Source organism: Anarhichas minor, unplaced genomic scaffold, assembly GCF_050575085.1.
Source record: "Anarhichas minor isolate MPS153535 unplaced genomic scaffold, ASM5057508v1 ptg000155l, whole genome shotgun sequence".
Classification (NCBI taxonomy): domain Eukaryota; kingdom Metazoa; phylum Chordata; class Actinopteri; order Perciformes; family Anarhichadidae; genus Anarhichas; species Anarhichas minor.
This window is the reverse complement of record NW_027466601.1, coordinates 2,720,984-2,746,285: the sequence shown is the minus strand read 5'-3', so window position 1 is coordinate 2,746,285 and position 25,302 is coordinate 2,720,984. Positions and strand designations below refer to the sequence as shown.

At 45.6% G+C, this 25,302-nt stretch overlaps 1 protein-coding gene across 4 annotated transcripts in view; it reads right to left on the bottom strand.

The window, feature by feature from the left end:
* The window catches only part of znf438 (zinc finger protein 438), a 42,811-nt gene extending 21,509 nt beyond the window's left edge, over window positions 1–21,302 (bottom strand). The window contains exons 1-3 of one of the 4 annotated variants that reach the window (XM_076085453.1): window positions 21,169–21,302; window positions 4,028–4,117; window positions 2,327–2,443 (exon numbers count right to left, since the gene is read on the bottom strand). The gene's annotated coding sequence lies outside the window, so the exon portion shown is untranslated. Of the gene's footprint in view, window positions 1–2,326; window positions 2,444–4,027; window positions 4,118–5,128; window positions 7,915–21,168 lie in introns of those variants that run through there. The other 3 variants (XM_076085454.1, XM_076085456.1, XM_076085455.1) reach the window with 3 other exon arrangements.
* Between the last annotated feature and the right edge of the window lie 4,000 nt (window positions 21,303–25,302).

Genomic DNA, 25,302 nt, shown 5'->3' with positions numbered 1-25,302 from the left:
ATCTATAAAGTCTCCCATGTACCCCCTTTTGCTCTCTCTAAATGCCTGTCGCCTTGGCCCTCCATTAAGCCGAGCGAGCGCTCGTTTAGCCAGTGTCTTGGCAGTCGGGGGACGCGGGGCTGCCCACTCAGTCAGATCCAGCCGTATTAAATAAATAAGGAGCGCTCTTCTGTGTAAATTATTCATTTAACACGCCTTATCCTCTTCCAACAACCTTGTTAGAGCAACTCAGGAGTGGAGAGGTTGGGGGGGGGGGGGGGTGGAGGGCAGGGGGCGGGGGAGGCAGACAACGTGGCTCATGTGCGACTCAGCAGAACCTGCGTTGCATCTCTAAGCTCTCTGGGCGTTCAGTCGTAGGGGGGCCTAATTCGCCCTGACACCTCCTTTGTTTCAGGCAGGAAAGAGCTGCATACACACAGCCGCACATTTGCCCCGCATGCACACACACACTCGAGAACACACCGACATGCACAAACTTGGAGAGAAAGAGCAGAAGAAAGGGGTTTTTAGTGCATATTCATAGAATAATCATTCTAGTTGTCTGGATAAATTATTGAGAAATGGGAGTCCAGGACACGCCATGCTGGAACCGCGCTCTGTTTTTGTGTGGTGCATAAACTCAAAAAATCAGACAAACGCAGCAAGTCATCCACTCGAAACAAGCCGATTCTAATGAGGCGGGATGGGGACGCGCATGGGAAAAATGCTCACCGTGAAGAAAACAACCGCTCTGGATATTAACCTCGAGGACTAACGCACAGAGCACCGATCGTTTGTATGATGTCAGTGACGTCGCTTGGTATTCTCTGTTCCCCCGAATGTAATAATTCATTTATTTAGCTCTATTATTCATGACAAAAAATACATTTATTCAAGGGGTTAGGGTGTACGATAATGAAAATTATTTTGAAGTTACGCATATACACAGTACACAACTTCTACTCAAAATATTGAAGATCACATCGAGGGCCGCTCCTTCATTTTAACCAAACTGCAATAAAACCCAATTCCTAATACCTGAAAACTCCAGTGATGCTTTCAGTGGCAATCTCAAAGATTTTCATTAACATAAATGTCTGTAAAGAAAATGATTATTCCCAAATGAGGTAACACAATGGTGATTGAGCCTGTGGCGCATTAATGAAAGTATTGCGTTATTTATATATTTGCAGTATTACAAAAATGTGCCAAACTAAATTGCTGCTAATGCAAATTGGAACACTGTCTACTGCTACAGCTTCACGTTAAAAGCATTCAACTGGCAAAACACAAATTTACTTTTATTATGAAGTAGTCACAGGAAATGTGTCACCAAGTCTGCCAGGACTCAAGTCTTGAAGGATTGCCTCTTTAGGTACTACGCTTTGAAAGACGGAGTTATTTATTCCAGGTAAGAGGGGTAAAAGCAGCCACTGTCAAGTCTGAGTAACATGATGTACCTACAATTTATTTAACGAATATCTGTTTAATCACACATCACTGTGAAGGTAGTTTGTAGAAAAGGGCATTCGGTAAACATGAGTTTATGGTCTCAGTCTCTAGTTTCAAGTCTTCTTCAATACAGCATGATGTTCATTTAGTACATTATGGTCCATTTAGAGTCACACAGACCATAAAGCAGGGGATGCTTTAGGGTGGGGCTACACGGTGATTGACAGGTCTCTACCACAGCAAGTTAATTGAAACCTTTTTCTCGCTTAAAAATGTCTTACTCAGCGTTTGTTTGTACTTTGCTCCACTCTCTCCTGTCACTTTTGGTTGACAAAAATAACCAATGGCGACAACCAAAAATAAAAACCAAGATGATGACGTGGCAAAAACAGATAGTGACGGCTAAGATGCCAAAATCGAGGTTTCATCTCGACTTTAAATCTCAAAGTCCAGGGCTAAACTTAAGAGAGCGCCGACTGCAAAGCGAAACCAAAAGTGAAAAAATACCAAGCAAAACACAGCCGACACTGAGTGGGAATTTCAATGGTTAAGTTGCAGAACCACCCAGCACGGACAGAACCCTCTCCCTCTCTCCGGCTCTCTCTCTACTGTTCAGCCCCAGAGCGGGAGGTTGTTATGTCAACTCTGACAGTGCTCATTACCAGCCCCTACGCTCTGAATCGGAGTTAACAGGCTTTGGCCCAAGCAGAGGCCAGCTAGACCCGACTGGTACAATGGGATCAGTGTGTGTGTGTGTGTATGTGCATGTGCTGAGAGTTAATCACAAAACGCTCTTTCATTTCCAAATCACACCCCGAGGCCACTGTACATTACACAGCCTCTGATACCCAAATGCACAACGACACATCTCCGGCTTATTTTCCTGTTCACTCACAAACTCCTCCGTACGAGGGCTGATCACAGCGACCCGCTGCCAAGCAGCTTCTGTTTCATCACATCTCTCCGTGAGTGATGTTTGGATCAGCTCCAAGAGTTCGCACATTGGACAATTCTGTGGTTTGAATGATGAAACATACCTTGGTTATTCTCATGGTGCAATCTGTTAGCATATGTTAGGACACATTTGTGATGGCAGGCATCTCTAGTTTATCTCAGTAAAAAGTACCACGCTGTATAAATACTCATGTAAGAGTACAAAGCATTAGCATCAAAGTATACTGAAAAGTAACAAAAGTAAAAGTATTTCAGAATAATGTATATCGTTGGATTACAATTATTAATGTGTTCATCACTTAAATGTTGCAGCTGGTAAAGTAGGAGCGAATATGAATGACTTAATATACTGCTGGGTAGCCTAATCCCCTAGAATACATCAACAATGATTAGCTGACTTATAGTTATATTTTGTATTAATAATCTGAATGACTTAAGTCTAAATAAATGTAATGAAGTAAAAAAGTACAATAGTCCCGTCTGAAATGTAGAGGAGTAAAAGTAGCATAAAATGGAAAATACTCAAGTAAAGCACAAGTACCTCAAGTCTGTGCTAAAGTACATTACTTTAGTAAATGTACCACTTGTACGTCTATAAAGACGGGCTGCAGGTTACTTCTCTAATGGTCATGGCATCAATAATGACGTCAGTATTTTGCTTTCAGAAGTAAACAAGTAGAAAGAAGAAAGAAAAAGGAACATCAAGCCGTCTCTAGTCTGTCCCCAGAGACAGAGTGTAACGGTCACACAGTCCTAAGCTTGTCTGGTCTCCTGCTGCTATCAGATGTTCCCGCAGGCCTCGACAGTGGTGCCCCCCCCCCCCCCCCCCCTCTCTCAGTCCAGTAACCAGCTAGCAATGTCAATGATTACAGTTGTGATTAAAGCTTTCCACTTCAAACGGGCCTCGATATGGCAGCAGGGATAAAGAGCTGTGCGTCTGACGCGTGTTTGTTTGTTTGCCTGGATGTCATTACGCCCAGGCTCTGTGGACATGCCAGCGTAATGACACACAGAATGCCACTCTCCACATTACAGCCGCTTCGTCCTCGCGCTCCCCCTCCTCCACCTACGTTGGGCCTATTTGTGTTGCTTTACATTGTTGCTTTACATTCAGAGGGAGAGCGGTTTTTAGGCAGAGGTGGTGGGGACGGATTTATTTCTTCGAGGCTTACTTGGGAACGTTGGTGGTTTTGCAACAGGCACTGGAAAAAAATGTCCAATTTCCAGGTCAGTGTTTTGTTGGATGAAAAGTCTTCTAATGTCTTAGCAACAGTGTATCGACTAGCACTACTACTGTACGTCTAAGTCTGGGCATGTCCTGTACATCACTGTATAAACAAACTGCTTTTTCCATAATATATATTTTTTTATTTCTAGGCAGAATGAGAAGCACAAAAGTGTGAGGTGTCCCACAGCTGCAGCAGCGCAGCCTAAATTAGACCCGGACCACATGAAAAGCTGTCGTCTCTATTCCAGGCCGGGGCGGGAAAATTACAGCCCTGCTCTCTCTACTCTAGCATTAAACCTCAATTAGTCCACAACTACACCAGTGATGTCATCACCGAGGGACTCAGGAGCCTTGAAAATGAGGGGTGCTTTGCTTAACGGCGAGAGAGGCGCCCGTAACCGAACCACCTCGAACCTTCAGGTTCCTCTCCGAGCGGCGGCAGAGACGACGGCTGCAGGTTCCAGCCAGCTGGCAAGAGACCGGGTGATGTTCTTTTGACGCCGCCTGAAAAAACAAAAAGCGCTAAAAAACACTGTGGCCACGTTGGGATTAAAATTCTTAGTGAATTTAGCCAGAGTCATGACTGGAGTTTTCCCAAGAGACGAGAGGTCAGTGAGGTAGGGCCTTTTTGACCTCCAGTGACCTGGCAGGAGACAGAGGAGGAGGAGGAGGTGTTTCTACTGCCCATTCCTCAGAAAACCACCTCTATTACACAACAGACTCACATAATCATACGCTGAAGAAATATTACTTGCTGCAGACGTTAAGCTAAGCCTGAAAAATGTTGTTTCTTTATATCTATTACAACTTGGGTCTTATTTTCATGAAATTGGCCTTCTTCTACTGAGGATACAGTCTGGGTTTTATTCCATACATATGCCTCATTTTCACTGCATGTTGTGGCTCTGCTCAGCTCCACTCACTGACTACGTTTAAATGCACAAAATATTCAGGTTTTTTTTCCCCTTATTCCCAAAAAGTGGTCGCGGTGCTGGGTCGTGCACCTCCGATTTTTTGTAACTTGGACCACGCGACTGTCACAAATAGTTCAGCTGCTTTGCTGTCAAAGAAGCATCAGTGTGGGCTGGATTCTCAGCTGATCGCCGTAGCGACGCCATGTGAAACTGCCGTGACATCACTTTCAACGGATCTCAGCAATTACTTTGCGGAGTACAACATCATAACCGATTGGAATGATGGTGAAAAATAGTAAAATAAGTCTATAATATGTAATGTAATAAACCTGGATTATCCATTAACGGCGCTCTAGGTTTCCAACAGGAACATAAAAGCCTGAAAAGAGCACTCCCTGGTTGGTTATTGTAGTCTAATGTAGTCCCTCTTGCTGCGGGGTCACCGTTCCTTCATGTCGTACAAAGGAGGGAGCGACTTCAACGAAGGCTCAGCATGGGAACGCTCCCAGGCACCACCTCGTACCTTTCTCCTCTTTGTAACACAGAGAGCCGATCCCCACACGGTGTGAATTATGCATCGCGGCTCCCAGCAACTTCTCACCGGGTTGTTCAAGCGAGCTGCCCGAGGACCGCGGGTCCTCTTCAGCATACCTCCACCTGAAGAGACGGATCGCTCTCACATCTTCAAAGGAGAAGTCAATCACGCCATAGATTGTGAGTACCACCCAGTGGGTTTACAAAACTTTCACTCTCTCTCTTGCAGGTGCAGAGAACGGGGATGGGGCCCACATTTCTCAGAAAGTGGAACAGGATTTTTTTCTCTTTTTTTTTTTTTTTTAGAGCCAAGCTCCGACAAAAACTTTCGAGCAGAGGGTGGGTGGGGGCGGTTGAGATCAAAAGCCTGCAAGTTCCTGGCGAGCGGACCCAATCAGCCGAGAGGGCCAAGGAGAGGAGGAGAGACAAGCGCTTCCCTTTTAAATTGATCCCACTGAGACCCTCAAGGTTCCCCTCGCAGGACTCGCAGAAAAGCGATAAAAATCTGGCCCTGTGGATCTGACGAGGAACTGGGAGGGGAGAAGGCGAAGAAGAAACATGGTTTTCAAGGGAGGGGGGGGAGAAGCACAGAAAGAACAGAGGGGAACTGGTAGGGGGGAGGGTGAGGGAGAGGAGCCGGTTGAGGCAGATCAAGGGAAGATGAGGGAGACGAGAGGGGTGGGCTCGTCCTCCGAGGGCGCATCCAGGGATCGCTGTGTGCCAGCGAAGAGACCCGGAGCAGGGAGGGCCAGCGCTATCAGCCATCAAGCCTGTGTTACACGTCTGATGATGTGCTCAACCAATCAACCGCAGGTGTATCTCTATTCTGCCCAGGTCCTTGGCAGCCGAGACGTTGGACGGGTTCGCGCTGGCCTGAGATCAGACTCTGGACGAGGCTGGTGTCTTTATCCACAGCATGTTGGGGCCCTCAAAGGAACAAGCGCTATCAGAGCAACCCAGAGACCCAGCAGCCTGCCAGACACACCGCAGACCTGCCCAGCCACCAACAGCAGCACAAACACACAATAAAGCCCCCCCCCCCCGTGTGTGTCTGTGTGTGTGTGTGTGTGTGTGTTCGCTCCAATTCCACGGATGTATTTTGCGGTGCAAAATGAAGCCATTATCACCGGGGCTCCCCAGTCAAAAGAGGTAACGTCTGTCAAACGTCAAGACCGAAGCCAGATGAGCAAATAATCACCTGCAAATGAAATCAAGTGGGATTTAAAAATGCATTTGCACCCTCTCAATCCCATTCACCTACTGTAGCTTTGATATTATAAATTCCACATCTTTCTCATGACTTTTCAAAGCAGGGTTGGACCGCTTCCATGACCTAAAACTATGATTTCCTTCTGGTTTCTTAATGTTGTTTGTCTTCTCAGAACGTGCTGAAGGGGTAAACAGCCCACAGTTGGGGCGCGACAACAAAATATATCAAAATAGCTGAAAAACATAATCGAATTCAATTCGAAACACGTTGTGAGTGCATTCTTGTATTTCTGCAAAAAGGACCTAGCTCTTCATAACAAAAGGCCTGGATATTCATATTTGTTTTTTTTTCCTGAATACGGTTTTATGACATTATATTTCAGAAATTCAGGAAACCTCCAGAACACTTTTCAAAAGGGAGAGTTCAGAAGGTCAAAGGTCCAATGCTACTTGTTCTCAACCTGTCACTGCGAGGCCTAGCAGATGAGGTCTCATCGACGGTCGGGGCAGTATGTCTTGTTGAGCTGGATCTCTTTACTGGGCATGGAGACCGAAAAAAAAAAAGTAAAAAAAGCAAAAGAAACACCGTTGCCTGATGCATTGGGGTCAGTTGTTCTGTGCACAACCAAGTGCAACACGGTGAAGGTCTTCTTCAAGGAGAGACCACATACAGGCGTGGAAAAGAACTAGTTCATATGATGTGTTGACCGTGTGAGGGGTAACAGCCGGCCGTCATATTGTCAGTTTCAGAGAGGTACAAAAATTGACGGACATCACCTAACTTTGACTCTGGAAAGGTGTGGGGTACCATCTGACAAGCAGTTCTGTTGAAGTATTCTAGCACCTTTATCTCACTTTCTACGATCCATTGATGAGAGACAACAAAGACAATCCAAAGAGCTCTTGGAGAGAGATTGGAGAGGCAGTGCGATGCGGTCTGTGTGACGGCAGGCTTTTTGCAGCACATTCAACTTTGGGCGTTTTGAACAGTTACAAAAAACTTTTGCCTTTAGACGCATTTTACAAAACTAGATCGGCACTTGGTCAAAAGGAGAACTGGCAGGCTAATCGCCGGCATAATAATCCTGCGTTATGATCCGAATGAATATTACAGTAGTGAATGAATAAAGAGTGTGATTATCAGCTACTCTGGTAGCAGCACAACTCCGCTCTGTGACTGTTGCAGGCTACAGTGAGCCAGCCTAGCTGTCGTGATGGATAGCCGGTGCTGAGCATGAATAACTTAGGTCCTCATAAATAAGCGGATCTCTACTAATATCATTAAAGTAGCCCCGAGGGCTGACACGCCTCCTTTATCCCTGTGCACCACCTGCACCAATCAGCCTCCTCTCCCCGTGACAAACGCCCTGAAATCATGGAACTATTCAGCGTCAATATTTTTTGTCATTTCATTCAGCTGATTCTCCAGACAGGGCCATTCATTTAACGGCTGAATGGTAATTGGCAGGAGAGGGCGAAATTCTAAGTTACGTGACCGCGGCTCGGTTGCCACAGGTAACCTTTTTGGAGGGACTTAGCGTGGCAAATTGATTGCCGAGAGCGCAGACTCATCACGAGTGCTAATTTTCAGAAGCAGTGCACGGCGGAGCTGGGAAAATAAGAGGCTCTATTTATAACAGAGGGGAAGGGGAAGGGGAGAGGGGGGGTGGGGGGGGGGGGGGGATTAGCTGGTCATTAGAATAAAGAGCGCAGAAGAAGAATCAATTTCAGGGGTTTAAAAAGCTGACAAACACAGTTGACTTATTCTTTCTCTCCCTCCTCCTCTGGCTCTCAGCTCACCTTTTGACTGAGCAGCCTACGGCCTACAAGATACGGAGGCAAATGTTTGAAGGATTTCAGCCTTCACGATAGCTCTTTTACGCCGAGCCTAATTAGGGGACTATTCAACGACACAACGGCTTGAAGATGATAGTGAGTTGTCCTCATACACCATAAGACTGGTGACAATTATAGCTACCAATTTCTCAAAAACATCATATCACTAATTTTTTCATTTGAGAACAATAAATCAATTTACTCCCTGTGGATTAGATTAACAAATAGAACTGATTGTTTGTGAATTGTCTCGATGTATATTAGTCAGTACGTGGTTTGTTTTGCTGTGTGAAGAACCAAACGATCACAAACATCCAGGTAATCCGAGCAAGACCGTCACCACCACTACATCTCTGTGACCACGCTGTATCCAAACTCAATGCTCAATGCTGCACTCGTTATCAGAGGCCGCATTTGTGTAGAGAAGATGGGGCCCCTCGTTATGTTAGCAATGAGACATTTTAAAATGCTAAAGATGGCGACACACCGACTGGCTTTAAGGACAGATCATACAGGTGGGGACAGCAGCAGCAAGACATCATCCTTTTCACCATTGGCTATCCACCTGGTCTTTGTACTGGTTGGAAAAAAATAGTTTCCCAGCATGCCTTTGGGAACTAGACCAGGAAGGAAGCTTGGGGCTGATTTTCAGGCAGAGAGACGAGCTGCTTATCCTTCCATCCCCTCACCCTCTGACCCGGGCCTTCATGTGCCCGCTGTATAACCTGGGCAAGTCTCGGGGACAGGAACCACACAGGAAACCTACGCAACTCGACACGAACAGGAACTCGCACATAAGAGGGGGGTGTAAACTTTTTCCACCAACCAAACTCCGCAGCTAAGGAGAGTTTCCGAGGCACTGGTGCTTTTCTCTTTTCAGCCCGGGCTAGGCTCACGTGGAGGAGCTAAGATGGCTGTGGGAGGCAGCAGCGGAGGGATTTATCATTCAGAAGCAGGCCTCCAAAAGCAGGGATAACCTGAAGACAGCCTCCCAGTGTCGCCTGCGGAGGATGCTGCCAAAGCTCTTCAAATGACTGATACAGTAATAGGAACACATATTCAATTAATACACAACGGCAGACAGCAACACTGAACTCTCCAATCCGCTTACAGAACATCTAATAGCATACGGGGAGGATGGATATTGTGCTAATTTGTCTTGTCTGCGGAGCGCTCTGACAGCCCCATTGATGCCTGCGTCTTTTTAACATGAGGTTAGTGGGTGTTTGGCCTCCCCTCCAGTCGTTTGTGAGCTGCAGAGCCTGGAAATGATTAGGCCTGGGAGGGCAATTAGCCTGAGCAACGCTGGGCTAAATATAGTCCGGCTTGGCCCAGCTCTGCCCCTGGGTCACATCCACACCGCAGCCTCCACGCAGGCGTGTTAGTTCAATCTGGATCCCGTTTGTTTCTTGACTGATGCGAAGGCCCCGCTGACTCAGGCGAGATACCATAACTCAGCCGTCGATCAGCTGTCTCGGGAGGGAAGGAAGTGAGTAGGAAGGAGCCGTGGAAGAAAATATAAAAGAGGTGACGTTTTAAAAGGGAAGCACGTGTTAACCTCGATATCCAGAGAGTCAGAGAAGCATGTTCCTGAAGTTGACTGACTCGTATTTATTTATTCCCTCGCACTTTAAATGGGTCTACATGCCGGGCCTGGCTTTTTCACGATCAAACCTTCAGCTCGAGCACAGCCTTACTTCCCGAGAAACGCTGTGTCAAACGAACCATGGTTGGGAAAACATGCTTTCCCACAGCCTTACACCAACCGAACGGAATGCAAAGAAAAAAAATGCTTTCCCATCCCACGTCTCCCTGCCCCTCCAGTCCCCGTATCTCCCACCCCCTGTGAGAATTTCTTTTTTAGAGATTTTATCCTTAAAAACAGGAGGTTCGCCCACTCGTTCACCTGGGACGAGTCTTGGACGGCGGAGGCAAGCTAGAAGGTTATAGGAGCCTGGGAATGTTTAACATCAAGAAAGCAATCAGAACGTAGCCGGAGCTCTGGGAATTGGACAGGAAACGTGGAGAGTAACCCTTTCCTGCCTGAGAGGAAAGAGAAGAGGAAGTGATTTGGGTTATGTGACGAATTTCGGCTGCAACCTGAAAGGCAGCCCGTTGGCATTAATAGGTATACTAGATTTTGACAAAGGCTTAATTTAGCACGACTTTTTTTAAGAACCTGAAAAGAAACAGTTTCACTTCTCTTGAGAGTAACACTTCTTTGATCTCTACCTACATCCTCGCTCAGAAAGGTGATGTGTGACGACCCAGGGCTCAAATGTGATACAAGAAAAGCACTGAAAAAAAAAAAAAGGTAGTGGCCTCTAAACTCAACATCCACTTGAACATCACAGTCTCGACCTGGTGTGTCTTCCGACAGAGCGTATGGACCGAGGTGAAACATAAGTGGAAATGTTCCGGAGCTGCACTGAGCTCAGCACAAATTGCACAAGACAGCTCAGGAAACAGGGGTTTGCTCTGTACCCTGAGCTGAGAACCAGTAAGTTCCACTGTAAGAGGCCTATTCCCTCCTCTTCTGACCCAGACACACAAACCAAGCCATGGTTACATACAAGGGGTTTGCCAGACTTCTGATTACTGACATGATGCATGCATACACATATGTACGGCACCCAGGCTACTACAGGACATGCAAACATTGTCAGATTGCTTGTTCCCCCCCCAAGTTAAAGGCTATTATACACATATGCCGAGGGCTTTTATTGTGAAAGCTAAGAACGGAAGGGGTGGTTCTGGTCTGTGCTGCCTTGTCAAAGTTGAATGGAGTAATAGAGTTTGCCGTCTTGGTTCGGACTACAGAGCCTCCGTGTAAAAATATAGTATGCTACTCAAACCGCTCAGCACAACGTGATTGGTTGATGGCTTTAATCGCGGTCTGAATCCTCAGAAAAGTGACAGCTTGTAAAAATATATTGCACATTCAAATTAATCACACAGGGGAAAAAAAACACCCGGTGTGTAAAGGCCTTTAGGGGTGTCCTGTGCATGGCATTTGTGATTTATAATATTAAGCTTCTTGGCGTCAACATCTGTAAAAACGTAGCAACTGGGTATCAGATCGTAAGCACGCATCCAAGAGAAAGCTACGCAAATTGTGGACATGGCACCAAAAAAAATAGGTGAAATGGCAAGCGGACAAAGCTCGGTGTGTGAATGGAGAACATGTTTTCACTCAATGAGTGGAACCTTTGACCTGCTGGTGGCATTAGAGGAAAGGTCAGGGTTCATTGGGATCCATCCTCTCGGGTACATGAATAACGGAGCAAAATGTCACGGTGATCCATCCTCTGGTCGTCAACAGGAGCAGCACTGCTCCAGAGTAATGGACTGACTCACTGACCAACAAACACTGCCATCCTTAAAAAAAAAGACTGGAGTGTGGCTATATTAAAGTGGCTCCTATAGTGTCTTGTTTGTGGAAATCAAACACGGACTGTTAACATGAGAGAGCGCTGCAGCCCCTCTTCAAAGTCCAGTGAAGCATTCTGCTCAAGGAGCAGCTCGGGGGATAAGGTGCAGCGTTTAGAAAGCCGACACAGTAATGACAGCACCACCTAAATACTGACTACCAGAAAAACCTAATCCCAGTCATAAATCGCATCCACCGTGCGCCCACTATATGAAATTCCCCAGTAAGCCCCAACATTATGGCCGTACCCATAGATATCCCCGCAGCTAGCAGCAGAATAAACCTGGAGAATACATCCATTATGAAGGGAGGTTATTCCGGCAGTGTGCGGCGATGATACAACGGTGGACATGCTCGGCACCCTGTTTATAAACTGTTTGTTAATCTATCATTTGCCAGAGGAATGAGATAACAATACGGTGTGGCTTACAGTCAGCGCGGCCGCCGTGGAAAGAACGAAGCGTGTCCTTGGAGTGACATTATTTATTGAAATAAATTCACTCAGACTGAAATATGTATAGCGAATGCATTATGAACAGTGCTTCTGATGGAGCAGCGAGGGCTTTAACGCGCCGTAACAGTGGCTCTCTCTTTTCAACGGATGTCCCTTGTGTGACACGCTGAGAGGAGAATAGAGAGGAGAGGGTCTGAACGCTTTCATTTTACCCCCTTTCATGAATGGAAAGGATTTCCGTTTGATGCCCTTATTTGAACGTATAGACCATTTAGAGTCGTCCTCCGAGCAGAGATTCTGATCTTAATTACTTCGTTAATTAGGCGTGATTCACGGGGAGAAGCCTTGCCCTATCCACGGTCCCTCCGCGTTGCTGGGGGGGGGGGCTCCTCAGAAGCCCCCGGATCCTCGCTCCCATTTTTAGAGCAACAATCCTGCACTTGTGACACTGTCTCCCTTTGCTGAAGTTGAGCTTTTTTTTTCATTTTTCCTCAAATGTCAGCAAACCCCAGCTCTCTAATTACTACCGCCGGAGGAGAGCGGTGCGGATCAGGCCCCCCCCCCCCCCCTTATAGACTTATATCACACGGACACATTTCACAGATTTACGTTTATCGTTTTACCAATGAAAAGAGGGACGGCCGGTGCAGCATCCTGCATGCTCCTGCTCGCTGCGGGATAAATATGGCTCCTTCGCTCCGGCTACCTCAACCTGGCGGATCGATCGGGCGTTTAGCTAATCACAAAGCAAAGCCACAGGACAAAAAAATGTAAAAATAGGATCGTCATAAGCAGCGGGCATTGTGTGAACTCGCTGGACGAACAATGGCGCTTTTCATTTTGTTCGTACTGCTCATTCCAACAAGGCCTCGCGGGAAGTCGTCGCTCATCGAGGCCGATCGAGCTTTTTGCTCACCGACACCTTTGGCGGTTGGTCTCTCGAATGGGCGGCGCGGAGCTTGAGCACAAGTAGGTGTTTTGGCACGCGGGCTAGCTGGAGAGAACAGCAGGCCGACAGAAAGGAAAGGTAAGGTCCAGCTGAGGCAGCTGCTTGCTATTACTCCACCTCACCCCCCCCTCCTACTCTGGCAGGAAATAAGCAATCATTTAGTACTGACAGGTACATGTTGAACCATTGCTATCTCTGCTCTCAAACCAACCAAATAATGGATTACAGCAGTTTAGCATTAACCTTAAGCCTCTCAAGTATCTTTGCCACGGTTTGTCAACTTTGTACCTTTTCGGAGAGTGAACGTATACTTTCCTGAGTAGGATCAAACATGAAGTAATACTGGTGTGGAGCGTACACGTGATTGGTTTTACTCTACAAGTGCAAAGATATAAGATTTGCAAACCATTTCTCCTCCCCTCAAACATGTGAGGTGCTTTTCTGCTCGTGAAAAGCAGTAATTTAGAAGTCTCTGGTGAGCTGTAGAGGGCTTAGCGTGTCCAACTGGATCTGGAGTGTAGCTGCAAACCGGCCTTAATGCACCGCCAGGTCAACTTTGCTGTGTGGAAATGGCAATACAAGGCCAGTTAGCATGGCTGCTTGAAGCGTTGGGCACATAGACAAGGTGGCAGGACGAGCTAAAAGCTAAGAATATTTACTGACTGCCACTGCGACTGCCCTTCGTGTTTGTACCACTCGAGCACTGTGTTCAGCCAGGACCACCAGACATTTATCTATACATAACTCTGAGTGCCATAAAACTACACCCCGTCAGGGTGCAGCCATAAACAAAAACAAATGTTGCTGTATAAAACTGGAATGGTACAAGAAAGAAGCAGCAATGAAGGCACATTGGAAGACAGGGGCTGGCACAATTTAGGGGTAACATAATGTTCATGTGTTTGATAGTGTTGCACAGTATACTGATTCTAGAAAAGGTATCATACACTGCTGTTTAAAAATGGTACGATATCCCATTTTATTAGTACCGGTACTTTAAGAATTGAATAAGTCCCAATCCCAAAACAGAGAGCTAGCGCTAACCTCAAGGATGGAGTCAACAAATTAAGTTGAAAAGGTAACTTAGCGATTTTTCATTTGATCATACATTTTTTATGGCTCACAAAGGCCGCACTTCCCGGTGTCGGACTGCACGCTGCATTTACAAGGCTTTTGTTTAGTCTGCAAAAATAAGCTGGACATGTAACAGTATCCAATATATTCAATCCTATGTTTTCAATCCTTGGAATGGTGAAAACAAAACAGAACTTCTATCTGTAGTAATAATAAGTTGCAGTGGCAGCTCCACATCTCATACCCTGCTTTATAGTAGAGATGACGGGTCACGTGAGCCTAATAGTAGTAGACTCTCTCTACCTTACCTTTAAATAGCCTTACCCTTGGCCTATATGTTACTATTCATTCCAATGAAATAAATCTCACCTAACATTAGCTTGGCGACTGAGACTAGTGTTGCTGAGACGGTGTTGGAGCAGAACAAAAACACCCACGCACAGACGCGAGTAAACACGCAGTCAGCTCCGTTGTTCTGTCTGTGACAGCCCTGTAAGCCCGAGGGCTCTGGAGCTGCTTCTCCCTCTACAAACAGCTCTGCTCTCCAGCCCCCCTCCCCCCGATGTCTCATTACTGTAAAACAAGCAGAGGGACGAGCGTCGCACACGCCACTGGCCTCCAGAAAATGCCTGCTTCCCTTTCAATTAGAGAGGATTAGCCTAGCCTGAACACGCAAGCCCGCGATGCGATAGCCGTGCATCTAGCAGGACGCACGTCGGACCCTAAATAAATTACTGAGGAGCCGAGAGCTTGGCGGGAGCAGAGGGTGGAGTTATGGCTCCACTAGAGTGCACGACAGGCTTAATAGGAGGAGGATGCTGTAGCCTCTATAAAAGTTGACACCCTATGAAAAGGGCACGGTGGAGAAACGCAGGTATACGCCTTCACTGACTCTCATAAATTAGACCTATAGGATCCCACGCAGATTTAGCAGCTTTGCGCTGCGTGCATTAATCAAGCAATAAAGCCAAGTCAGTGGAATACCTGCAGTGTCATGCCACCTGTACGGAGCCCCATTCCGCCCCAGTGACACGTGCCATATAGGGAGCCAGGCCGACCACAACGGGATAGCACCACAGCCTGCATCACTCACTTTTATGGGAATGGGGCGGCGTGGGGGGTTTAACAAGAGGTTTTACTCGTCAAGGGGAACCGGCATTACATAACCATAAAACGATGAGGGCCCACAAATCACCGGACTGGTGACGCATGGTACACGGAAGGGGCCGGGCTTGTTGTTGTAGTAGTAGTGCAGCTCACGGCCTCGCCGGTAAACACTCTTGGGTTGTGGGTGTAACCCATTTGTCCTGCAGTAGAGGAGTTTCCTTCACCCCGCGTGAAATTGAAAATACAGCTCTAAAACTGCAGCTAGCCTCGCTCCTCTGCATCATTTTCCGTGCCATAGCTGGAGCGGCTCCACTGACCAGGGGCGTCTGTGGTTGAGCTGTGGTCCGGGGAGGCAGGCAGGCTCCGCTACGCCTGACATGGAGCACCGTCAAGGGGGGAACGACTGACTAATGGCAGGGTAACATGATCCCGGGCCGGAGGGAGAGAGTGGGTGCAACCCTGACGCCACAATCATAGCTGTGGGATGGAGAGAGAGAAAGAGAGGCACACAAATGTGTTTGGAAGAAAGCTACGCCAAAGCGTGTGAGACTCTACACGGTATATTTGGGATGAAAGTGAACGCCTCTCTGCTGCCTGTCACACACGTGCTGCGCCCACCGCTGCCATGGGAGGGACCGCAGAGGAGCAGGCTCGGGTTTCTAATTCGCAGCGCTGTCTCAGACAGAATAAACACGCGTCGGCCCACAACCACTTGGATTTTCCCAAATGTCTGAAGCTAATTGAGAAAATTTAGCCTGGCAGTCATAAATAAACGCACACCTCTACGTACAGGCCCAAACCTTTAAACCAGGAACTAACCTGTCCCTGCAGCAACAGAGAATCCCTTAATTACAGTTCATATGCACCACTTAATAACACCATTACCGACATGATCAGGGTCTTAATTTGGGTCTAGCTGATCTTAAGGTGACACTCCCTGTGAACAAAAAAAAAAGAAAAAGACCGTCTTCAAACAATAGTCAGATGCCGATATGTTGCTTTTTTATATTCATAAAAAGACTCATTGATTGTCTAAATTGCTGCCGTTTAATTTTCTGTCGATCCACTGATCGATTATTCCATTAATTGTAGCTCTAGTAAAAAGAAAAGCAATAAGTAGAGTAATAACATTATTAAAGGCAAAACATTTTCAGTTATTTATACTAATACTTTACTGGAAAAGATTTTTTTTATAACGCATTACACAAAGTGAAAGTCCCCGTCGAGAAAAATAGAGCTTTGAAGAAGTTCCCTGCTGAAAAAACAACAATCCCAAAGCATCACTACGTAGACATTTAAAATAAGCTGCACAGAAATAGGAAATGATGAAAATAAAAACCACTTGATTGCGATAACTCTTACAGCGGGGCCTTTTCTGACAGTGGTTGAACACGACTTCCCTTTTTAAAAGCCTTTATTCACTTCAGCACACAATGTGTTCGGAACGGCCGGCTCCTCACTTGAGGGCAGCTTGGCGGTTTAGGGCCTTGCTCAAGGGCACCTCGGCAGGGGCTGCTCTCTCACTTCCCAAACCAGATTTAGAAAAGCCATCCTACACTTTTAAAAAATGGTCTGACTCAACTTTTACTTTAGTGGAAACTTATGATGTAATCACATAGTGAAATGACAAGCAGCCAGTTGCAACGCCCGTACAGGCCCGATGCTCAGGTCTACTCATTACGTAACCATTTTGAGCCACGCACGCCGCCGACAAAATGGTTTGCAAAAAGTAGAACGCAGCCAGGAACCATGCTAATGCTCGGAGCAGCGGCCTAATATAATAACATGCCTCCCGCCGCCTGCAGCCTCCAAATCCAGTAAAACGTCAAGTCATTAGGCTTCACGTGTCATTTTCATTCACTTTCCTTGGAAGCAAGAGTCTGGCAAGACCAACAATTTAGCAGAGAGAGAGCTGTTCACCAGACTATTACTGAACCACATCCTCCCATTTTTCCATAACACAATATGCTCTCCATTCATTATTCAGACAGGAGATGCACTTTCCTTGTTCTTCTGCTCTCCGCTCATGACATCTTCGGGCGGCACTTAACAGACTTAAATATCGGCTGCTTAGCATTCAGGTGTAACTCAAAGAAAAAAAAAAGACCACTTCAAGGGTTTCCATCAATTAGACTTAATAAACAAGCTGATGGACTTTCTAATTTTGTGGCAGAACTTAACACGGCAGAGGATTCTGCGCTGAATTTGCCCTCGTGTTCATGTTTTTTTTTTACCAATACCCACAATGTGGAGATGACATAATTGGAAAAAGTAGGCCAAGCCTGAGAGCAGCATTTAAACTCAATCAGTGTCTGACCAACTCCGCTGCAGAATGTTCAGCCGTATTATCACACCCCTCGTGCAAAATTTGAGATATTTGGAAACTAATAATTGTCCGTTGCTTCACTTCAAAGTCTGGAATGAGTTGGTGCCTGAGTTAAAAAAATTAATTGAAAAAAAGTCTGTGTGTTACGGTAACACCATCTTGGTTATGATTGAACGGAAATGTTAAGACAAGCATCTGAGTTTCCTCTGCCCGACTTCCAACCTCCTCGTCCAGCCACATGTGAAACCACGCCGGAGCTGCTCGCCGGGCCAAAGCAAACGCTCACGTCGCTCACGGGGCATGCGCTTGGCGCCGGATGCCAGCCCCTCAAACTCACACTGTGGTGATGAACTACATCTCGCCGCACGACTCTTACACTCGCAATGGTCGCATGCTTAACGACGATGCTTAAAGTGTGAGACGTTTTCCCACAGTGAGCTGCGAGATAGAGGAGGCCGTCGCAGTCAAAATCTGCTGTGTGTGTGTGTGTGTGTGTGTGTGTGTGTGTGTGTGTGTGTGTGTGTGTGTGTGTGTGTGTGTGTGTGTGTGTGTGTGTGTGTGAAGGGAGGTTGCTCCTCACGCTGAATCAGCTATAAAGAGCCGAGTCTGCAAAAAATAAATAAAAAAGTGTGTGTCGGCTAACCCGGTTTTCTGCTCTGAGAAGAACAGCGAATGGAACCGGAGCCAGAATGAAAGCTGATTTCTGCGTGTGATGATGAGCTTCTAAACTGGCGAGGTGACGCGCTCTGGAACATACCTTACATGAACCGTACGGTGTGTTTATTCTGCTGAGTGAAGTGACCTGCACTCACACAACGTGACACACTCACAAGGCAAACAGAGAGCAGCCACTTAATTCACCCAAATCAGGAAAAAAGAAACATATTTTGCCACTTAGCTCCAGTGGCGTATATAGTCATGAACGCATGTTTGGTTTGATTTTGACATATTCCCCTCTGAGGTTACCTCAGAATACAACGACAAATACCCATCACAACATTCCAGAGCAACAGCTGACGTCTTCCAGTGTCTTGTTTTGTCCAACAAACAGCCACAAATATTTAATTTACCATAATGTTAGACCAAGAAAAAAATGCTAATTTACACATTTGAGAACCTGAAACTAATATTTTTTGCTTGAAATTGTGGTATTCATTGATTATCATTTTCTTTCTTTCAGCTCTAGTTTTCCTCGGGACTAATTCTGTGGTAGAAAGTAGCAGTGAGAACTGTCGACATCATGTTCTGTGGATCTAAAGATTTTACAAATGCTGAGGTCACGAGTCCAGTCTCACTTGGTAGTGCACCTGGACATTATTTCTGGAAGGACATTTGGCTGTTAAATACAAGGGGGAAGAAAGTAATGTTGTGAGCAGTGCAAACAAATTACCATTCACATCCACTTTACTGGCAGAAATGTCAATGACAGATATCAAATGAATAAAAAAACGAGTGAACTGGCCCTTTAAGATATTCTATTTTGGAGAAGTTTACAAGGTGTTTTTGAGAGCCAACCAATCACGACACACAGAAAGCAGGATTCCCCACAGATGACGACAACCGCAGTCAAACTGGAGCGCGTGGGGGAGAGAAAGAGTGAGCCGTGGAGTATTTGTTAACTAAGATAATCAAGAGCCGGCATGGAGTAGGTGTCGGCTGTGCCGTGGGAGTTTCTGTTATGAGTGTGAAAGTTTTACCGAATGAGAAAAAGAGTGTTTGCCGATTTGTGTGGTGTGACCTGCTTTCCATCATCAGCAAAAAATATTGCTGAGACAGCAGTGTTTTTCTACCAAAAACAAAAAGGTGCGACAGTGAATGTGCTTTTCTCTCTAGGTCCCAATAATGTTGCCTTACCACGAGGCAGAGCTTTGTCAGAGTCTGACTGAACTACATCAGGTTGACACCAGACCCCTCGAGCCACAATGGCTCAGAATTCTCTCTTTTTTAATGTTTGTACTGGGGAACCCCCCACTTCTGGATTTGTGACAGCTGAACAAAGTGAAACCATAGTTTAACAAACTGTTTTCAGTCGACTTTCATGGCATCTTTCATGGGACAAAGACTGGCCCTCAGCAGAGCGTGAAAATAAAAAAGTTGTTGCATCTGGAAAGGAAAACCAAGAACACTCTCTGGAACATACCGCACGCCACGGTGAGAGAGATTGGACGGACTGGAGGGGAATTTTCTCCTTCTTCCACGATCCGTCTTCAGTTCACCACAGAGGATCGCATTCCTCATTTTTAACTTCTTAGAAGGTGTTTAATCTAAAAGCTCGACCCGGTTTGAACACCTCGGGGTGGGACCGTGAATTGTCACACGGCCTCTTCGCCAACACTAGATCAGCACTCCAAAATTAAAAATAGCCATATGAAATCATGCTCTCAGAGCTCAACAAGCTACAAAAGCAACATTGCAGGAGAGCTGTCCCGAAGCTACCCGCTGACCTTTGACCTCCCGGCGGAGAAGCGCCAGCAATACGCTGAGCAACAGTGTAAACAAGTACAGCCAGTTCCAGCTGATGAGGAGTGGTGTTAGTAGGGTCAGGACCTGCACTGCAACAGACTGGCGCATACAGTAACTGTCTCAAAAGGGTAAACATAAGCACCTCCTATGTGTGTTGCCGACAGCTGCAGTCTATGATGCAGATCTGAATGTAACACATTTGCAATAATTTACAAAAAAAAAACATACAGTGCCCCATACTATGTCAATACTTTGAAACTGACTGAGCCACGGTGAGAGAACACGACTCTAAGCACAGTTATTAAAGTGCTGAGGGCCCTGTAGTGGTGGGTGATACGAGTACAACTCTGCTATTGCAGTGTTTTGTAATGTATAATCTAGGACGTATTCTGAAAACTTGAAAGATCAAGGCATTTCATCACAATGATGCAAACAAAAAAAACGACTGGCAACATCACAGTATGTCATCGAATTACACAAACATTGGGCCCCATCTGCATGCATTCAATTAAAAACAAATTGCAATAAGATAATAACTGGGTTTCGCCTTCTCTTTTCTTAGTTCTTGCATTCCTGCTCTAGGTGGGCAACAGGTGTTTGTTATTATATCCACAGCAACCACATAGTTGGAAATAACCCTAATGTTGATAATAACTACGCTTATGGTAAATACAGATGACCTCTCTCCAAATGCACAGCGCCTTTTAAAAGAAGAGAGCGCTTGAGATTCACGTCTATACAACGTACAGGTGCACATCCAGCACTGCTGACGTGCAGGAGGAGAGTTGGGGGACAGAAGTGAGGTTGTTTCGCACAGCACGAGAACAGTCAGTGCAACGTCTGTTTTCTGCGCATCTTCTCACATGTCGCTGATGTGTGTGTGCGGATATCACTGCGGGGAGCCCAAGTCTGATGACGTATTAATGCGATGAGAGCACAGCTGCAGGGTTAGCCGCAGGCCTGCTCTGCGTTAGCTACACGCACACAAACACACGCACACACACGGCCATACGTTTGTGTCCCCGCTGTTCGTTGCGCGTGCACTTGCACGCAAACCCTACCACTCTGCGTGGACTGCTATACGAGCTTGCAGCTGGTATTCGTCCTGTAAATGCAGAGCTAAAGCTAAAGCTCCTAGCTGCTGCATGTAAATGCTACCGTGATAACATTGCAAACGAGCGCCGTTCGGCTTGGTTTTCTCTCTCTTCGCAGCGGCGGGCTGGGTGTTAAATGCTGGATTAACTTTAAACACGGCTCACCTGGATCCCCAGTTATGTGGAGGAAGCGCCTTCAAGCTACGACGCGCTCATTTTGTCGTAAATACCTGGTAATACCGTCGATCCTCATAAATGTTTCTCTCCAGCCATTTTTGAGCCAAACCGTCAACTTGATCCAGCGGGTGGAACAAATATGACCGATTTATTAATCTATGGCAATTTCTCATTTTAAAGCGTTTTAAAATAATTAAATGGATTCAAATACCCGACACAGTGTGCTTCAGTAAGCTATACGTGGGTCAGGCGGGTGGTGAAGTAACATTCCGCGGTCCCTATTTCCCGGTGCAACCCCGTGTAGGCAAGAATGGTACGGCTCGTAATATCCCGGGGACCTACTTTGCTCTGCTCGGTCAATGCAGCCAATGAGCGGCTTAGTAGTAACCTGTAGCCGCACATCACGGTGCTGTCACTGACGGACAGCTGAGAGGACGTCAGACACGTCAAAGCGGTCATGGCAGATGGCTGTTTTAACACGTTACAACAATAACGTAACGGTTCCGTAACACTGCGGGCACACACACATAAACATGAGCCTACTTAATTATGTGACCAGAATAACACAAACAAGACGCGGTGGAAGAAGTATTCGGTTCTTTTTTTTACAGTAAAAGTAGCAATACTGCATCTTAAAAATACGTCGCTAGTGAAAAATGTACTGCGTTTCAATTTAAATGAAAGGCTCTCTCCTGCGACTTTACTAATTATTTTAATGTCTATGACAAGTCCCTCAACTTTATGGAAGTACATTAGAGTGCTGCAGGAATGACGTATTTTGGTAGGCCAAACCCGGAAGTAAACATTGCACTATAGTTCCCTCGACAAGAAGCCAATGGGATTCTTCCATCGGATTTTGAATTATTGCACAAAATAACCTCTGTGGCAAACATAAGTCTATGACACTTACACGATTTGTACAGCAAGATAATCTTCACAAATGATCAGCACTTTTCTGATTGTTTTAAGCCTAAATGCAATCGGCAGAAGTAGAAAGCTAACATTAAAATGCAAACAAATGATGCCACTGTATACACAATGAGGCTGTAAAGGCGAACTAGTGACGTTTTGTAGTGCCATCCAGCCACTTTTTTAATACACGTAGAAGCTTCAAAATTCACGAGAGGGGGGATTTACTGAAGCATTTTATGTTGTAGATCAAAACGTTAAAAGCTCTTAAGCTTGTGTTAACCACAGACCCTATGTTTTGCATCTAACAAAAACCCCGTTCGAAAAACCCACTGTCTTCCAGACGAGGGAAAGTTATGTGAAAACACTGACTCATTTCCGTGTTTCAGGACTCTATAAATCACTGGAGTACCCCCTTTAAGAAAGTAAACTACAAAACATGAAGTAAAAATGACCCTTTATGCAGGATAAATGGCCTCTGTCAGTGTTGTGCCATTATATACTGATTACTGTATTATTTATTAGAGATGCATCAGTTGCTTTTCATTGTCGAGATGGAGCTCGATGCGCCGATCGATCAATTCCTCTCCTGATGCTGATTCCAATATCAAGCACAGATTAGATATCAATCCCTCTTCCTCACATATTCAAAATCGGCATATAGAAATCACTGACGTGATGTTTGTGTAGGGATCGCTGTGGCCCTGGAAACTGAGTTGGTGAACCACATGACTGAATAGAGGAAACACTGAATATTACAATGACATGCAACTGTAAACTGATTATGTCACAGCTAAATTCCCCAGCTCCTTAATAAGGTCAATATGTTTAAACACCAATCCAGTGTATCTGCTCTGTGCATCCAAGTAGTGTATTTACTGGTGGGTAATGTGGTTCCCTGTATAACGATCAAGGCTGGATTACCAAGCAGATAAAAAGGGCAACTGCCTAAAGGCCACCGACTGTGAAAGAAAGGGCACAAAAAGCCCCTGTCAATTGATTATAATAATTACGTTTATTGCATATTTCTTTGGGAATCTGAACCATTAAAATACAACATAAACTCAGGCAATGTTGGATTTATTACTTAGACATAGATGATCCTTCTTCTCCCAGGAGGGAAAGTTGTTTTCAAATCCTGCACAGTCATGTCTCACATGGAAAGCCTACACACAAGACGTGTTGGATATGGTCATATAATACACACATACTGTACATCCATGCCCCGACATGAATCCCCACATATACTTACATACACAGGTCCACACACATATACACAAACATCTACATATAGCATTCAACAGGGTCTTATATTTACTGCCAAAGCCGGTCCTCCCATCATATGGCTTGGCCTTGTTTAGTAGAGGGGCCCTGGGTCAGAATCAAGCTTTTATTCATGCACACATAGTATGTTAGTATGAATACAGCCGGGTATACTGTATATGCACACATTGTGATGAGAGTGTTGGTGGTCATAAGGGGCCCAACAGCAGCATCACTTCTGTTGCTGCTGTAATTGCTAGTGTTCCCACTTGTGTTTTATTCCTACTGCTAGAATAAAAAAATAAAAAAATGTATAATTACATTTGATCATTTTTTTGTTTTTTGTTACAAGACTATATTAATTATTGCAAGACATTAAAGCAGAGGTAGGCAACTTTAGGCAGCACACTGTAGCTTGACCAATAGTAGTTTTTTGTGACAGTTGTGCCACCTGGTATTTATGGTAGTTCATAGTTCCCCCCCCCCCCCCCCCCGAATGCATCCCGCGAAGACCCGCCCTACTCTGCCTCTGATTGGCTATACTCGTTGCCTCTTTCGCAGGATTTGTTACGTTTATTGCTGATGAACAAGATGTGTTTTCAGCCTTCTTGTGGAGTGCTCTCAGAGAACATGTTTGTTTTTTTAAAGGTTGCTATATGTACGTTGCCTTTATGGATGGAATAAAATTACAGATCCGTTGGAGATTTCAATTTGGATATTGCTAATCCTAATTAATTAATTAAAAAATGACACTTCAAATCAAAAAGGCTGCATTATAAGGATCTGTTGTGAGATAGATGCATACCCACGAGCACCAGCATTTAGACATGCATATGAATTGACAATCACACACACACATGCACACACACTTAACACACACGCCCTTCTTACTGGTATTTCACACAGCGTTCTTGGTGCAATGAAGCATGGTGTTGTTAGTTTTGCAATTTGAGTCACCTGGGGCTACACATGTCCTGTTCTGTTAACCGCTGTCACAGGCCTCAGTGTATAGTCTGTGGCAGGTGGCGATGTTTGTTTGTGTGTGTGTGTGTGTGTGTGTGTGTGTGGAAGACAGACGGACAGAAAAAGATGTATTCAGTTTCATGCTGCGCAGGATTTTCTCTGTGTCTTTTTCTGTCTCTTTCGAGCAGCAGCAGCAGCAGCAGCAGTTGTCAGAAGCCTTGAGAACAAAGACACGCAATCAGGAACTGCAGTACAGGTGTTGTCACCGCTGCGTTTCTGAAAGGCCCCGTTTCATGCTGGTGGCGCTCGGCGAGTAATATCAACATTTCTCATCTCCCAAAACAGGATATGAAAGAGAGTTGCCTTTTTTTTCTGTTACCCTTGATCACTCACTAGCATTGGTGCCTTATGACTGTAACACTTGGTTAAATCCTCAGGTGTCACACTGAAACACATGTTTGAACATTCAAAATGATACGCTATTCTTCTGTAGCGCGTGTGGCTGTGTGTTGAGCTATCGGAGCTTTCTTTTTCTCTTTCTTTTTTTCAAACAACGTCTTAACTATAGAAAAAGAGTAGTTGTGGCATCCCTACTTTGTGATCAATACAAGGATCTTTAGCTCAGGGCCAAATAGAATTAAGAATTGCTTTAGGATAATGACAGTATCGACCAGCGCTCAGTAAAGTGTTTCAAGCTGTGGCAGGTTAATTCCCTCTCTATGAAGGTGTTCAGGGAGCCAGTCTGAGTCAGGTTTTGATGGTCAAAGTAATTCTCTCCAGCGCGGTGGTGCTGCTGTTGCAGCACTATGCACAGCACCTACTTTCCCCTCCCATGTACCACACAGCCATTTTAAAAGCTATAATTTACAAGCTATTCTCTCGGAAACTCAGACATATGAGAGCGTCGATGCCATCACAGAAATGGAGAAAAGCTGGCGCTCACGTGGACCACACTAGTAAAAACTGAACTGCGGCAACGTTATGGAA